We start from the raw sequence: 17550 nt of genomic DNA on the forward strand, positions 1-17550 counted from the left end.
TAGCCAAGACACATTAGCCAAGACACCTTAGCCAAGACACCTTAGCCAAGACACATTAGCCAAGACACATTAGCCAAGACACCTTAGCCAAGACACCTTAGTCAAGACACATTAGCCAAGACACCTTAGCCAAGACACCTTAGCCAAGACACCTTAGCCAAGACACCTTAGCCAAGACACCTTAGCCAAGACACATTAGCCAAGACACCTTAGCCAAGACACCTTAGCCAAGACACCTTAGCCAAGACACCTTAGCCGAGACACATTAGCCAAGACACCTTAGCCAAGACACATTAGCCAAGACACCTTAGCCAAGACACCTTAGCCAAGACACATTAGCCAAGACACATTAGCCAAGACACCTTAGCCAAGACACCTTAGCCAAGACACCTTAGCCAAGACACCTTAGCCAAGACACATTAGCCAAGACACCTTAGCGAAGACACATTAGCCAAGACACCTTAGCCAAGACACCTTAGCCAGGACACCTTAGCCAAGACACCTTAGCCAGGACACATTAGCCAAGACACCTTAGCCAAGACACATTAGCCAAGACACCTTAGCCAAGACACCTTAGCCAAGACACCTTAGCCAAGACACCTTAGCCAAGACACCTTAGTCAAGACACCTTAGCCAAGACACATTAGCCAAGACACCTTAGCCAAGACACCTTAGCCAAGACACCTTAGCCAAGACACCTTAGCCAAGACACATTAGCCAAGACACCTTAGCCAAGACACCTGAGCCAAGACACCTTAGCCAAGACACCTTAGCCAAGACACATTAGCCAAGACACATTAGCCAAGACACCTTAGCCAAGACACCTTAGCCAAGACACATTAGCCAAGACACCTTAGCCAAGACACCTTAGCCAAGACACATTAGCCAAGACACCTTAGCCAAGACACCTTAGCCAAGACACCTTAGCCAAGACACATTAGCCAAGACACCTTAGCCAAGACACCTTAGCCAAGACACCTTAGCCAAGACACCTTAGCCAAGACACCTTAGTCAAGACACCTTAGCCAAGACACCTTAGCCAAGACACCTTAGCCAAGACACCTTAGCCAAGACACCTTAGCCAAGACACCTTAGCCAAGACACATTAGCCAAGACACCTTAGCCAAGACACCTTAGCCAAGACACATTAGCCAAGACACATTAGCCAAGACACCTTAGCCAAGACACCTTAGTCAAGACACATTAGCCAAGACACCTTAGCCAAGACACCTTAGCCAAGACACCTTAGCCAAGACACCTTAGCCAAGACACCTTAGCCAAGACACCTTAGCCAAGACACCTTAGCCAAGACACATTAGCCAAGACACCTTAGCCAAGACACCTTAGCCAAGACACCTTAGCCGAGACACATTAGCCAAGACACCTTAGCCAAGACACATTAGCCAAGACACCTTAGCCAAGACACCTTAGCCAAGACACATTAGCCAAGACACATTAGCCAAGACACCTTAGCCAAGACACCTTAGCCAAGACACCTTAGCCAAGACACCTTAGCCAAGACACCTTAGCCAAGACACATTAGCCAAGACACCTTAGCCAAGACACATTAGCCAAGACACCTTAGCCAAAACACCTTAGCCAGGACACCTTAGCCAAGACACCTTAGCCAAGACACATTAGCCAAGACACCTTAGCCAAGACACATTAGCCAAGACACCTTAGCCAAGACACCTTAGCCAAGACACCTTAGCCAAGACACCTTAGCCAAGACACCTTAGCCAAGACACCTTAGTCAAGACACCTTAGTCAAGACACCTTAGCCAAGACACCTTAGCCAAGACACCTTAGCCAAGACACCTTAGCCAAGACACATTAGCCAAGACACCTTAGCCAAGACATCTTAGCCAAGACACCTTAGCCAAGACACCTTAGCCAAGACACATTAGCCAAGACACCTTAGCCAAGACACCTTAGCCAAGACACCTTAGCCAAGACATCTTAGCCAAGACACCTTAGCCAAGACACCTTAGCCAAGACACATTAGCCAAGACACATTAGCCAAGACACATTAGCCAAGACACATTAGCCAAGACACCTTAGCCAAGACACCTTAGCCAAGACACCTTAGCCAAGACACATTAGCCAAGACACATTAGCCAAGACACCTTAGCCAAGACACCTTAGCCAAGACACCTTAGCCAAGACACATTAGCCAAGACACCTTAGCCAAGACACATTAGCCAAGACACCTTAGCCAAGACACCTTAGCCAAGACACATTAGCCAAGACACCTTAGCCAAGACACCTGAGCCAAGACACCTTAGCCAAGACACCTTAGCCAAGACACATTAGCCAAGACACCTTAGCCAAGACACCTTAGCCAAGACACCTTAGCCAAGACACATTAGCCAAGACACATTAGCCAAGACACCTAAGCCAAGACACCTTAGCCAAGACACCTTAGCCAAGACACCTTAGCCAAGACACATTAGCCAAGACACCTTAGCCAAGACACATTAGCCAAGACACCTTAGCCAAGACACCTTAGCCAAGACACCTTAGCCAAGACACCTTAGCCAAGACACATTAGCCAAGACACCTTAGCCAAGACACATTAGCCAAGACACCTTAGCCAAGACACCTTAGCCAAGACACCTTAGCCAAGACACCTTAGCCAAGACACCTTAGCCAAGACACCTTAGCCAAGACACCTTAGCCAAGACACCTTAGCCAAGACACCTTAGCCAATACACATTAGCCAAGACACCTTAGCCAAGACACCTTAGCCAAGACACATTAGCCAAGACACCTTAGCCAAGACACCTTAGTCAAGACACCTTAGCCAAGACACCTTAGCCAAGACACCTTAGCCAAGACACCTTAGCCAAGACACCTTAGCCAAGACACATTAGCCAAGACACCTTAGCCAAGACACATTAGCCAAGACACCTTAGCCAAGACACCTTAGCCAAGACACCTTAGTCAAGACACATTAGCCAAGACACCTTAGCCAAGACACATTAGCCAAGACACCTTAGCCAAGACACCTTAGCCAAGACACCTTAGCCAAGACACCTTAGCCAAGACACATTAGCCAAGACACCTTAGCCAAGACACATTAGCCAAGACACCTTAGCCAAGACACCTTAGCCAAGACACCTTAGTCAAGACACATTAGCCAAGACACCTTAGCCAAGACACATTAGCCAAGACACCTTAGCCAAGACACCTTAGCCAAGACACCTTAGCCAAGACACCTTAGCCAAGACACATTAGCCAAGACACCTTAGCCAAGACACCTTAGCCAAGACACCTTAGCCAAGACACCTTAGCCAAGACACCTTAGCCAAGACACATTAGCCAAGACACATTAGCCAAGACACCTAAGCCAAGACACCTTAGCCAAGACACCTTAGCCAAGACACATTAGCCAAGACACATTAGCCAAGACACCTTAGCCAAGACACATTAGCCAAGACACCTTAGCCAAGACACCTTAGCCAAGACACCTTAGCCAAGACACCTTAGCCAAGACACCTTAGCCAAGACACCTTAGCCAAGACACATTAGCCAAGACACCTTAGCCAAGACACCTTAGTCAAGACACCTTAGCCAAGACACCTTAGCCAAGACACCTTAGCCAAGACACCTTAGTCAAGACACCTTAGCCAAGACACCTTAGCCAAGACACCTTAGCCAATACACATTAGCCAAGACACCTTAGCCAAGACACCTTAGCCAAGACACATTAGCCAAGACACCTTAGCCAAGACACATTAGCCAAGACACCTTAGCCAAGACACATTAGCCAAGACACCTTAGCCAAGACACCTTAGCCAAGACACCTTAGCCAAGACACCTTAGCCAAGACACATTAGCCAAGACACCTTAGCCAAGACACCTTAGCCAAGACACATTAGCCAAGACACCTTAGCCAAGACACCTTAGCCAAGACACCTTAGCCAAGACACATTAGCCAAGACACATTAGCCAAGACACCTTAGCCAAGACACCTTAGCCAAGACACATTAGCCAAGACACCTTAGCCAAGACACCTTAGCCAAGACACATTAGCCAAGACACCTTAGCCAAGACACCTTAGCCAAGACACCTTAGCCAAGACACATTAGCCAAGACACCTTAGCCAAGACACCTTAGCCAAGACACCTTAGCCAAGACACCTTAGTCAAGACACCTTAGCCAAGACACATTAGCCAAGACACCTTAGCCAAGACACCTTAGCCAAGACACCTTAGCCAAGACACCTTAGCCAAGACACATTAGCCAAGACACCTTAGCCAAGACACCTTAGCCAAGACACCTTAGCCAAGACACCTTAGCCGAGACACCTTAGCCAAGACACCTTAGCCAAGACACATTAGCCAAGACACCTTAGCCAAGACACCTTAGCCAGGACACCTTAGCCAAGACACCTTAGCCAGGACACATTAGCCAAGACACCTTAGCCAAGACACATTAGCCAAGACACCTTAGCCAAGACACCTTAGCCAAGACACCTTAGCCAAGACACCTTAGCCAAGACACCTTAGTCAAGACACCTTAGCCAAGACACATTAGCCAAGACACCTTAGCCAAGACACCTTAGCCAAGACACCTTAGCCAAGACACCTTAGCCAAGACACATTAGCCAAGACACCTTAGCCAAGACACCTGAGCCAAGACACCTTAGCCAAGACACCTTAGCCAAGACACATTAGCCAAGACACATTAGCCAAGACACCTTAGCCAAGACACCTTAGCCAAGACACATTAGCCAAGACACCTTAGCCAAGACACCTTAGCCAAGACACATTAGCCAAGACACCTTAGCCAAGACACCTTAGCCAAGACACCTTAGCCAAGACACATTAGCCAAGACACCTTAGCCAAGACACCTTAGCCAAGACACCTTAGCCAAGACACCTTAGCCAAGACACCTTAGCCAAGACACCTTAGTCAAGACACCTTAGCCAAGACACATTAGCCAAGACACCTTAGCCAAGACACCTTAGCCAAGACACCTTAGCCAAGACACCTTAGCCAAGACACATTAGCCAAGACACCTTAGCCAAGACACCTGAGCCAAGACACCTTAGCCAAGACACCTTAGCCAAGACACATTAGCCAAGACACATTAGCCAAGACACCTTAGCCAAGACACCTTAGCCAAGACACATTAGCCAAGACACCTTAGCCAAGACACCTTAGCCAAGACACATTAGCCAAGACACCTTAGCCAAGACACCTTAGCCAAGACACCTTAGCCAAGACACATTAGCCAAGACACCTTAGCCAAGACACCTTAGCCAAGACACCTTAGCCAAGACACCTTAGCCAAGACACATTAGCCAAGACACCTTAGCCAAGACACCTGAGCCAAGACACCTTAGCCAAGACACCTTAGCCAAGACACATTAGCCAAGACACATTAGCCAAGACACCTTAGCCAAGACACCTTAGCCAAGACACCTTAGCCAGGACACCTTAGCCAAGACACCTTAGCCAGGACACATTAGCCAAGACACCTTAGCCAAGACACATTAGCCAAGACACCTTAGCCAAGACACCTTAGCCAAGACACCTTAGCCAAGACACCTTAGCCAAGACACCTTAGCCAAGACACCTTAGTCAAGACACCTTAGCCAAGACACATTAGCCAAGACACCTTAGCCAAGACACCTTAGCCAAGACACCTTAGCCAAGACACCTTAGCCAAGACACATTAGCCAAGACACCTTAGCCAAGACACCTGAGCCAAGACACCTTAGCCAAGACACCTTAGCCAAGACACATTAGCCAAGACACATTAGCCAAGACACCTTAGCCAAGACACCTTAGCCAAGACACATTAGCCAAGACACCTTAGCCAAGACACCTTAGCCAAGACACATTAGCCAAGACACCTTAGCCAAGACACCTTAGCCAAGACACCTTAGCCAAGACACATTAGCCAAGACACCTTAGCCAAGACACCTTAGCCAAGACACCTTAGCCAAGACACCTTAGTCAAGACACCTTAGCCAAGACACCTTAGTCAAGACACCTTAGCCAAGACACCTTAGCCAAGACACATTAGCTAAGACACCTTAGCCAAGACACATTAGCCAAGACACCTTAGCCAAGACACCTTAGCCAAGACACCTTAGACCAAGACACCTTAGCCAAGACACATTAGCCAAGACACCTTAGCAAAGACACATTAGCCAAGACACCTTAGCCAAGACACCTTAGCCAATACACCTTAGCCAAGACACATTAGCCAAGACACATTAGCCAAGACACCTTAGCCAAGACACCTTAGCCAAGACACCTTAGCCAAGACACATTAGCCAAGACACCTTAGCCAAGACACATTAGCCAAGACACCTTAGCCAAGACACATTAGCCAAGACACCTTAGCCAAGACACATTAGCCAAGACACCTTAGCCAAGACACCTTAGCCAAGACACCTTAGCCAAGACACCTTAGCCAAGACACCTTAGTCAAGACACCTTAGCCAAGACACATTAGCCAAGACACCTTAGCCAAGACACCTTAGCCAAGACACATTAGCCAAGACACCTTAGCCAAGACACCTGAGCCAAGACACCTTAGCCAAGACACCTTAGCCAAGACACATTAGCCAAGACACATTAGCCAAGACACCTTAGCCAAGACACCTTAGCCAAGACACATTAGCCAAGACACCTTAGCCAAGACACCTTAGCCAAGACACATTAGCCAAGACACCTTAGCCAAGACACCTTAGCCAAGACACCTTAGCCAAGACACATTAGCCAAGACACCTTAGCCAAGACACCTTAGCCAAGACACCTTAGCCAAGACACCTTAGCCAAGACACCTTAGCCAAGACACATTAGCCAAGACACCTTAGCCAAGACACATTAGCCAAGACACCTTAGCCAAGACACCTTAGCCGAGACACATTAGCCAAGACACCTTAGCCAAGACACATTAGCCAAGACACCTTAGCCAAGACACCTTAGCCAAGACACATTAGCCAAGACACATTAGCCAAGACACCTTAGCCAAGACACCTTAGCCAAGACACCTTAGCCAAGACACATTAGCCAAGACACATTAGCCAAGACACCTTAGCCAAGACACCTTAGCCAAGACACCTTAGCCAAGACACCTTAGCCAAGACACCTTAGCCAAGACACCTTAGCCAAGACACCTTAGCCAAGACACCTTAGCCAAGACACATTAGCCAAGACACCTTAGCCAAAACACCTTAGCCAGGACACCTTAGCCAAGACACCTTAGCCAAGACACATTAGCCAAGACACCTTAGCCAAGACACATTAGCCAAGACACCTTAGCCAAGACACCTTAGCCAAGACACCTTAGCCAAGACACCTTAGCCAAGACACCTTAGCCAAGACACCTTAGTCAAGACACCTTAGTCAAGACACCTTAGCCAAGACACCTTAGCCAAGACACCTTAGCCAAGACACCTTAGCCAAGACACCTTAGCCAAGACACATTAGCCAAGACACCTTAGCCAAGACATCTTAGCCAAGACACCTTAGCCAAGACACCTTAGCCAAGACACATTAGCCAAGACACCTTAGCCAAGACACCTTAGCCAAGACACCTTAGCCAAGACATCTTAGCCAAGACACCTTAGCCAAGACACCTTAGCCAAGACACATTAGCCAAGACACATTAGCCAAGACACATTAGCCAAGACACCTTAGCCAAGACACCTTAGCCAAGACACCTTAGCCAAGACACATTAGCCAAGACACATTAGCCAAGACACCTTAGCCAAGACACCTTAGCCAAGACACCTTAGCCAAGACACATTAGCCAAGACACCTTAGCCAAGACACATTAGCCAAGACACCTTAGCCAAGACACCTTAGCCAAGACACATTAGCCAAGACACCTTAGCCAAGACACCTGAGCCAAGACACCTTAGCCAAGACACCTTAGCCAAGACACATTAGCCAAGACACCTTAGCCAAGACACCTTAGCCAAGACACCTTAGCCAAGACACCTTAGCCAAGACACCTTAGTCAAGACACCTTAGCCAAGACACCTTAGCCAAGACACCTTAGCCAAGACACCTTAGCCAAGACACCTTAGCCAAGACACCTTAGCCAAGACACATTAGCCAAGACACCTTAGCCAAGACACATTAGCCAAGACACCTTAGCCAAGACACATTAGCCAAGACACATTAGCCAAGACACCTTAGCCAAGACACCTTAGCCAAGACACCTTAGCCAAGACACCTTAGCCAAGACACCTTAGCCAAGACACCTTAGCCAAGACACATTAGCCAAGACACCTTAGCCAAGACACCTTAGCCAAGACACCTTAGCCAAGACACATTAGCCAAGACACCTTAGCCAAGACACCTTAGCCAAGACACCTTAGCCAAGACACCTTAGCCAAGACACCTTAGCCAAGACACATTAGCCAAGACACCTTAGCCAAGACACCTTAGCCAAGACACATTAGCCAAGACACCTTAGCCAAGACACCTTAGCCAAGACACCTTAGCCAAGACACCTTAGCCAAGACACCTTAGCCAAGACACCTTAGCCAAGACACCTTAGCCAAGACACCTTAGCCAAGACACCTTAGCCAAGACACCTTAGCCAAGACACCTTAGCCAAGACACCTTAGCCAAGACACCTTAGCCAAGACACCTTAGCCAAGACACATTAGCCAAGACACCTTAGCCAAGACACCTTAGCCAAGACACATTAGCCAAGACACCTTAGCCAAGACACCTTAGCCAAGACACCTTAGCCAAGACACCTTAGCCAAGACACCTTAGTCAAGACACCTTAGCCAAGACACCTTAGCCAAGACACCTTAGCCAAGACACCTTAGCCAAGACACCTTAGCCAAGACACATTAGCCAAGACACCTTAGCCAAGACACATTAGCCAAGACACCTTAGCCAAGACACCTTAGCCAAGACACATTAGCCAAGACACATTAGCCAAGACACCTTAGCCAAGACACCTTAGCCAAGACACCTTAGCCAAGACACCTTAGCCAAGACACCTTAGCCAAGACACATTAGCCAAGACACATTAGCCAAGACACCTTAGCCAAGACACCTTAGCCAAGACACATTAGCCAAGACACCTTAGCCAAGACACCTTAGCCAAGACACCTTAGCCAAGACACCTTAGCCGAGACACATTAGCCAAGACACCTTAGCCAAGACACCTTAGCCAAGACACCTTAGCCAAGACACATTAGCCAAGACACCTTAGCCAAGACACCTTAGCCAAGACACATTAGCCAAGACACCTTAGCCAAGACACATTAGCCAAGACACATTAGCCAAGACACCTTAGCCAAGACACCTTAGCCAAGACACCTTAGCCAAGACACCTTAGCCAAGACACCTTAGTCAAGACACCTTAGCCAAGACACCTTAGCCAAGACACCTTAGCCAAGACACCTTAGCCAAGACACCTTAGCCAAGACACATTAGCCAAGACACCTTAGCCAAGACACATTAGCCAAGACACCTTAGCCAAGACACCTTAGCCAAGACACCTTAGTCAAGACACATTAGCCAAGACACCTTAGCCAAGACACCTTAGTCAAGACACATTAGCCAAGACACCTTAGCCAAGACACATTAGCCAAGACACCTTAGCCAAGACACCTTAGCCAAGACACCTTAGCCAAGACACCTTAGCCAAGACACCTTAGCCAAGACACCTTAGCCGAGACACATTAGCCAAGACACATTAGCCAAGACACATTAGCCAAGACACCTAAGCCAAGACACCTTAGCCAAGACACCTTAGCCAAGACACCTTAGCCAAGACACATTAGCCAAGACACCTTAGCCAAGACACTTTAGCCAAGACACCTTAGCCAAGACACCTTAGCCAAGACACCTTAGCCAAGACACCTTAGCCAAGACACATTAGCCAAGACACCTTAGCCAAGACACCTTAGCCAAGACACCTTAGCCAAGACACCTTAGCCAAGACACCTTAGCCAAGACACCTTAGTCAAGACACCTTAGCCAAGACACCTTAGCCAAGACACCTTAGCCAATACACATTAGCCAAGACACCTTAGCCAAGACACCTTAGCCAAGACACATTAGCCAAGACACCTTAGCCAAGACACCTTAGTCAAGACACCTTAGCCAAGACACCTTAGCCAAGACACCTTAGCCAAGACACCTTAGCCAAGACACCTTAGCCAAGACACATTAGCCAAGACACCTTAGCCAAGACACATTAGCCAAGACACCTTAGCCAAGACACCTTAGCCAAGACACCTTAGTCAAGACACATTAGCCAAGACACCTTAGCCAAGACACATTAGCCAAGACACCTTAGCCAAGACACCTTAGCCAAGACACCTTAGCCAAGACACCTTAGCCAAGACACATTAGCCAAGACACCTTAGCCAAGACACATTAGCCAAGACACCTTAGCCAAGACACCTTAGCCAAGACACCTTAGTCAAGACACATTAGCCAAGACACCTTAGCCAAGACACATTAGCCCAAGACCACCTTAGCCAAGACACCTTAGCCAAGGACACCTTAGCCAAGACACCTTAGCCAAGACACATTAGCCAAGACACCTTAGCCAAGGACACCTTAGCCAAGACACCTTAGCCAAGGACACCTTAGCCAAGACACATTAGCCAAGACACATTAGCCAAGACACCTAAGCCAAGACACCTTAGCCAAGACACCTTAGCCAAGACACCTTAGCCAAGACACATTAGCCAAGACACCTTAGCCAAGACACATTAGCCAAGACACCTTAGCCAAGACACCTTAGCCAAGACACCTTAGCCAAGACACCTTAGCCAAGACACCTTAGCCAAGACACCTTAGCCAAGACACATTAGCCAAGACACCTTAGCCAAGACACCTTAGTCAAGACACCTTAGCCAAGACACCTTAGCCAAGACACCTTAGCCAAGACACCTTAGTCAAGACACCTTAGCCAAGACACCTTAGCCAAGACACCTTAGCCAATACACATTAGCCAAGACACCTTAGCCAAGACACCTTAGCCAAGACACATTAGCCAAGACACCTTAGCCAAGACACATTAGCCAAGACACCTTAGCCAAGACACATTAGCCAAGACACCTTAGCCAAGACACCTTAGCCAAGACACCTTAGCCAAGACACCTTAGCCAAGACACATTAGCCAAGACACCTTAGCCAAGACACCTTAGCCAAGACACATTAGCCAAGACACCTTAGCCAAGACACCTTAGCCAAGACACCTTAGCCAAGACACATTAGCCAAGACACATTAGCCAAGACACCTTAGCCAAGACACCTTAGCCAAGACACATTAGCCAAGACACCTTAGCCAAGACACCTTAGCCAAGACACATTAGCCAAGACACCTTAGCCAAGACACCTTAGCCAAGACACCTTAGCCAAGACACATTAGCCAAGACACCTTAGCCAAGACACCTTAGCCAAGACACCTTAGCCAAGACACCTTAGTCAAGACACCTTAGCCAAGACACATTAGCCAAGACACCTTAGCCAAGACACCTTAGCCAAGACACCTTAGCCAAGACACCTTAGCCAAGACACATTAGCCAAGACACCTTAGCCAAGACACCTTAGCCAAGACACCTTAGCCAAGACACCTTAGCCGAGACACCTTAGCCAAGACACCTTAGCCAAGACACATTAGCCAAGACACCTTAGCCAAGACACCTTAGCCAGGACACCTTAGCCAAGACACCTTAGCCGGACACATTAGCCAAGACACCTTAGCCAAGACACATTAGCCAAGACACCTTAGCCAAGACACCTTAGCCAAGACACCTTAGCCAAGACACCTTAGCCAAGACACCTTAGCCAAGACACCTTAGTCAAGACACCTTAGCCAAGACACATTAGCCAAGACACCTTAGCCAAGGACACCTTAGCCAAGACACCTTAGCCAAGACACCTTAGCCAAGACACATTAGCCAAGACACCTTAAGCCAAGACACCTGAGCCAAGACACCTTAGCCAAGACACCTTAGCCAAGACACATTAGCCAAGACACATTAGCCAAGACACCTTAGCCAAGACACCTTAGCCAAGACACATTAGCCAAGACACCTTAGCCAAGACACCTTAGCCAAGACACATTAGCCAAGACACCTTAGCCAAGACACCTTAGCCAAGACACCTTAGCCAAGACACATTAGCCAAGACACCTTAGCCAAGACACTCTTAGCCAAGACACCTTAGCCAAGACACCTTAGCCAAGACACCTTAGCCAAGACACCTTAGTCAAGACACCTTAGCCAAGACACATTAGCCAAGACACCTTAGCCAAGACACCTTAGCCAAGACACCTTAGCCAAGACACCTTAGCCAAGACACATTAGCCAAGACACCTTAGCCAAGACACCTGAGCCAAGACACCTTAGCCAAGACACCTTAGCCAAGACACATTAGCCAAGACACATTAGCCAAGACACCTTAGCCAAGACACCTTAGCCAAGACACATTAGCCAAGACACCTTAGCCAAGACACCTTAGCCAAGACACATTAGCCAAGACACCTTAGCCAAGACACCTTAGCCAAGACACCTTAGCCAAGACACATTAGCCAAGACACCTTAGCCAAGACACCTTAGCCAAGACACCTTAGCCAAGACACCTTAGCCAAGACACATTAGCCAAGACACCTTAGCCAAGACACCTGAGCCAAGACACATTAGCCAAGACACCTTAGCCAAGACACCTTAGCCAAGACACCTTAGCCAGGACACCTTAGCCAAGACACCTTAGCCAGGACACATTAGCCAAGACACCTTAGCCAAGACACATTAGCCAAGACACCTTAGCCAAGACACCTTAGCCAAGACACCTTAGCCAAGACACCTTAGCCAAGACACCTTAGCCAAGACACCTTAGTCAAGACACCTTAGCCAAGACACATTAGCCAAGACACCTTAGCCAAGACACCTTAGCCAAGACACCTTAGCCAAGACACCTTAGCCAAGACACATTAGCCAAGACACCTTAGCCAAGCACCTGAGCCAAGACACCTTAGCCAAGACACCTTAGCCAAGGACACATTAGCCAAGACACATTAGCCAAGACACCTTAGCCAAGACACCTTAGCCAAGACACATTAGCCAAGACACCTTAGCCAAGACACCTTAGCCAAGACACATTAGCCAAGACCACCTTAGCAAGGACACCTTAGCCAAGACACCTTAGCCAAGACACATTAGCCAAGACACCTTAGCCAAGACACCTTAGCCAAGACACCTTAGCCAAGACACCTTAGTCAAGACACCTTAGCCAAGACACCTTAGTCAAGACACCTTAGCCAAGACACCTTAGCCAAGACACATTAGCTAAGACACCTTAGCCAAGACACATTAGCCAAGACACCTTAGCCAAGACACCTTAGCCAAGACACCTTAGACCAAGACACCTTAGCCAAGACACATTAGCCAAGACACCTTAGCAAAGACACATTAGCCAAGACACCTAGCCAAGACACCTTAGCCAAGACACCTTAGCCAATACACCTTAGCCAAGACACATTAGCCAAGACACATTAGCCAAGGACACCTTAGCCAAGACACCTTAGCCAAGACACCTTAGCCAAGACACATTAGCCAAGACACCTTAGCCAAGACCACATTAGCCAAGACACCTTAGCCAAGACACATTAGCCAAGACACCTTAGCCAAGACACATTAGCCAAGACACCTTAGCCAAGACACCTTAGCCAAGACACCTTAGCCAAGACACCTTAGCCAAGACACCTTAGTCAAAGACACCTAGCCAAGACACATTAGCCAAGACACCTTAGCCAAGACACCTTAGCCAAGACACCTTAGCCAAGACACCTTAGCCAAGACACCTTAGCCAAGACACCTTAGCCAAGACACCTTAGCCAAGACACATTAGCCAAGACACATTAGCCAAGACACCTTAGCCCAAGACACATTAGCCAAGACACCTTAGCCAAGACACCTTAGCCAAGACACATTAGCCAAGACACCTTAGCCAAGACACCTTAGCCAAGACACCTTAGCCAAGACACATTAGCCAAGACACCTTAGCCAAGACACCTTAGCCAAGACACCTTAGCCAAGACACCTTAGCCAAGACACCTTAGCCAAGACACATTAGCCAAGACACCTTAGCCAAGACACATTAGCCAAGACACCTTAGCCAAGACACCTTAGCCGAGACACATTAGCCAAGACACCTTAGCCAAGACACATTAGCCAAGACACCTTAGCCAAGACACCTTAGCCAAGACACATTAGCCAAGACACAATTAGCCAAGACACCTTAGCCAAGACACCTTAGCCCAAGACACCTTAGCCAAGACACCTTAGCCAAGACACCTTAGCCAAGACACATTAGCCAAGACACCTTAGCCAAGACACATTAGCCAAGACACCTTAGCCAAGACACCTTAGCCAGGACACCTTAGCCAAGGACACCTTAGCCAGGACACATTAGCCAAGACACCTTAGCCAAGACACATTAGCCAAGACACCTTAGCCAAGACACCTTAGCCAAGACACCTTAGCCAAGACACCTTAGCCAAGACACCTTAGCCAAGACACCTAGCCAAGACACCTTAGCCAAGACCCATTAGCCAAGGACACCCTTAGCCAAGGACACCTTAGCCAAGACACCTTAGCCAAGACACATTAGCCAAGACACCTTAGCCAAGACACCTGAGCCAAGACACCTTAGCCAAGACACCTTAGCCAAGACACATTAGCCAAGACACATTAGCCAAGACACCTTAGCCAAGACACCTTAGCCAAAGACACATTAGCCAAGACACCTTAGCACAAGACACCTTAGCCAAGACACATTAGCCAAGACACCTTAGCCAAGACACCTTAGCCAAGACACCTTAGCCAAGACACATTAGCCAAGACACCTTAGCCAAGACACCTTAGCCAAGACACCTTAGCCAAGACACCTTAGCCAAGACACCTTAGTCAAGACACCTTAGCCAAGACACCTTAGCCAAGACACCTTAGCCAAGACACCTTAGCCAAGACACCTTAGCCAAGACACCCTTAGGCCAAGAGCACATTAGCCAAGACACCTTAGCCAAGACCACATTAGCCAAGACACCTTAGCCAAGACACCTTAGCCAAGACACATTAGGCCAAGGGACACATTAAGCCAAGACACCTTAGCCAAGACACCTTAGTCAAGACACATTAGCCAAGACACCTTAGCCAAGACACCTTAGCCAAGACACCTTAGCCAAGACACCTTAGCCAAGACACCTTAGCCAAGACACCTTAGCCAAGACACATTAGCCAAGACACCTTAGCCAAGACAACCTTAGCCAAGACACCTTAGCCAAGACACCTTAGCCGAGACACATTAGCCAAGACACCTTAGCCAAGACACATTAGCCAAGACACCTTAGCCAAGACACCTTAGCCAAGACACATTAGCCAAGACACATTAAGCCAAGACACCTTAGCCAAGACACCTTAGCCAAGACACCTTAGCCAAGACACCTTAGCCAAGACACCTTAGCCAAGACACATTAGCCAAGGACACCTTAGCCAAGACACATTAGCCAAGACACCCTTAGCCAAGACACCTTAGCCAGGACACCTTAGCCAAGACACCTTAGCCAAGACACATTAGCCAAGACACCTTAGCCAAGACACATTAGCCAAGACACCTTAGCCAAGACACCTTAGCCAAGACACCTTAGCCAAGACACCTAGCCAAGACACCTTAGCCAAACACCTTAGCCAAGACACCTTAGCCAAGACACCTTAGCAAGACACCTTAGCCAAGACACATTAGCAGAGACACCTTCGCCAAGACACCTTAGCCAAGACATCTTAGCCAAGACACCTTAGCCAAGACACCTTAGCCAAGACACATTAGCCAAGACACATTAGCCAAGACACATTAGCCAAGACACCTTAGCCAAGACACCTTAGCCAAGACACCTTAGCCAAGACACCTTAGCCAAGACACATTAGCCAAGACACCTTAGCCAAGACACCTTAGCCCAAGACACCTTAGCCAAGACACCACCTTAGCCAAGACACCTTAGCCAAGACACATTAGCCAAGACACCTTAGCCAAGACACATTAGCCAAGACACCTTAGCCAAGACACCTTAGCCAAGACACATTAGCCAAGACACCTTAGCCAAGACACCTTAGCCAGACACCTAGCCAAGACACCTTAGCCAAGACACCTTAGCCAGGACACCTAAGCCAAGACACCTTAGCCAAGACACCTTAGCCAAGACACCTTAGCCGAGACACATTAGCCAAGACACATTAGCCAAGACACATTAGCCAAGACACCTTAGCCAAGACACATTAGCCAAGACACATTAGCCAAGACACATTAGCCAAGACACCTTAGCCAAGACACCTTAGCCAAGACACCTTAGCCAAGACACCTTAGCCAAGACACCTTAGCCAAGACACATTAGCCAAGACACCTTAGCCAAGACACATTAGCCAAGACACCTTAGCCAAGACACCTTAGCCAGGACACCTTAGCCAAGACACCTTAGCCAAGGACACATTAGCCAAGACACCTTAGCCAAGACACATTAGCCAAGACACCTTAGCCAAGACACCTTAGCCAAGACACCTTAGCCAAGACACCTTAGCCAAGACACATTAGCCAAGACACCTTAGCCAAGACACCTTAGCCAAGACACCTTAGCCAAGACACCTTAGCCAAGACACCTTAGCCAAGACACCTTAGCCAAGACACCTTAGCCGAGACACCTTAGCCAAGACACCTTAGCCAAGACACCTTAGCCAAGACACCTTAGCCAAGACACCTGAGCCAAGACACCTTAGCCAAGACACCTTAGCCAAGACACATTAGCCAAGACACATTAGCCAAGACACCTTAGCCAAGACACCTTAGCCAAGACACCTTAGCCAAGACACCTAAGAAAAGACACATTAGCCAAGACACCTTAGCCAAGACACCTTAGCCAAGACACCTTAGCCAAGACACATTAGCCAAGACACCTTAGCCAAGACACCTTAGCCAAGACACCTTAGCCAAGACACCTTAGTCAAGACACCTTAGCCAAGACACCTTAGCCGAGACACCTTAGCCAAGACACCTTAGCCAAGACACCTTAGCCAAGACACCTTAGCCAAGACACCTTAGCCAAGACACATTAGCCAAGACACTATAGCGAAGACACATTAGCCAAGACACATTAGCCAAGACACCTTAGCCAAGACACCTTAGCCAAGACACATTAGCCAAGACACCTTAGCCAAGACACCTTAGCCAAGACACCTTAGCCAAGACACCTTAGCCAAGACACCTTAGCCAAGACACCTTAGCAAGACACATTAGCCAAGACACCTTAGCCAAGACACCTTAGCCAAGACACATTAGCCAAGACACCTTAGCCAAGACACCTTAGCCAAGACACCTTAGCCAAGACACCTTAGCCAAGACATCTTAGCCAAAACACCTTAGCCAAGACACATTAGCCAAGACACCTTAGCCAAGACACTTTAGCCAAGACACATTAGCCAAGACACCTTAGCCAAGACACCTTAGCCAAGACACCTTAGCCAAGACACATTAGCCAAGACACCTTAGCCA

At 48.1% G+C, this 17550-nt stretch overlaps 1 long non-coding RNA gene across 1 annotated transcript in view; it reads right to left on the reverse strand.

Moving 5' to 3' along the window:
- Positions 1-9821, reverse strand: part of LOC125774363 (uncharacterized) — a 52716-nt gene extending 42895 nt beyond the window's left edge. Inside the window, exon 1 of the long non-coding RNA XR_007420847.1 lies at positions 9786-9821. This is a non-coding gene — a long non-coding RNA (uncharacterized LOC125774363). The remainder of the gene's footprint in view (positions 1-9785) is intronic.
- Between the last annotated feature and the right edge of the window lie 7729 nt (positions 9822-17550).

This window comes from Anopheles funestus, unplaced genomic scaffold (assembly GCF_943734845.2).
Source record: "Anopheles funestus unplaced genomic scaffold, idAnoFuneDA-416_04 scaffold_65_ctg1, whole genome shotgun sequence".
NCBI classification, from domain to species: Eukaryota; Metazoa; Arthropoda; class Insecta; order Diptera; family Culicidae; genus Anopheles; species Anopheles funestus.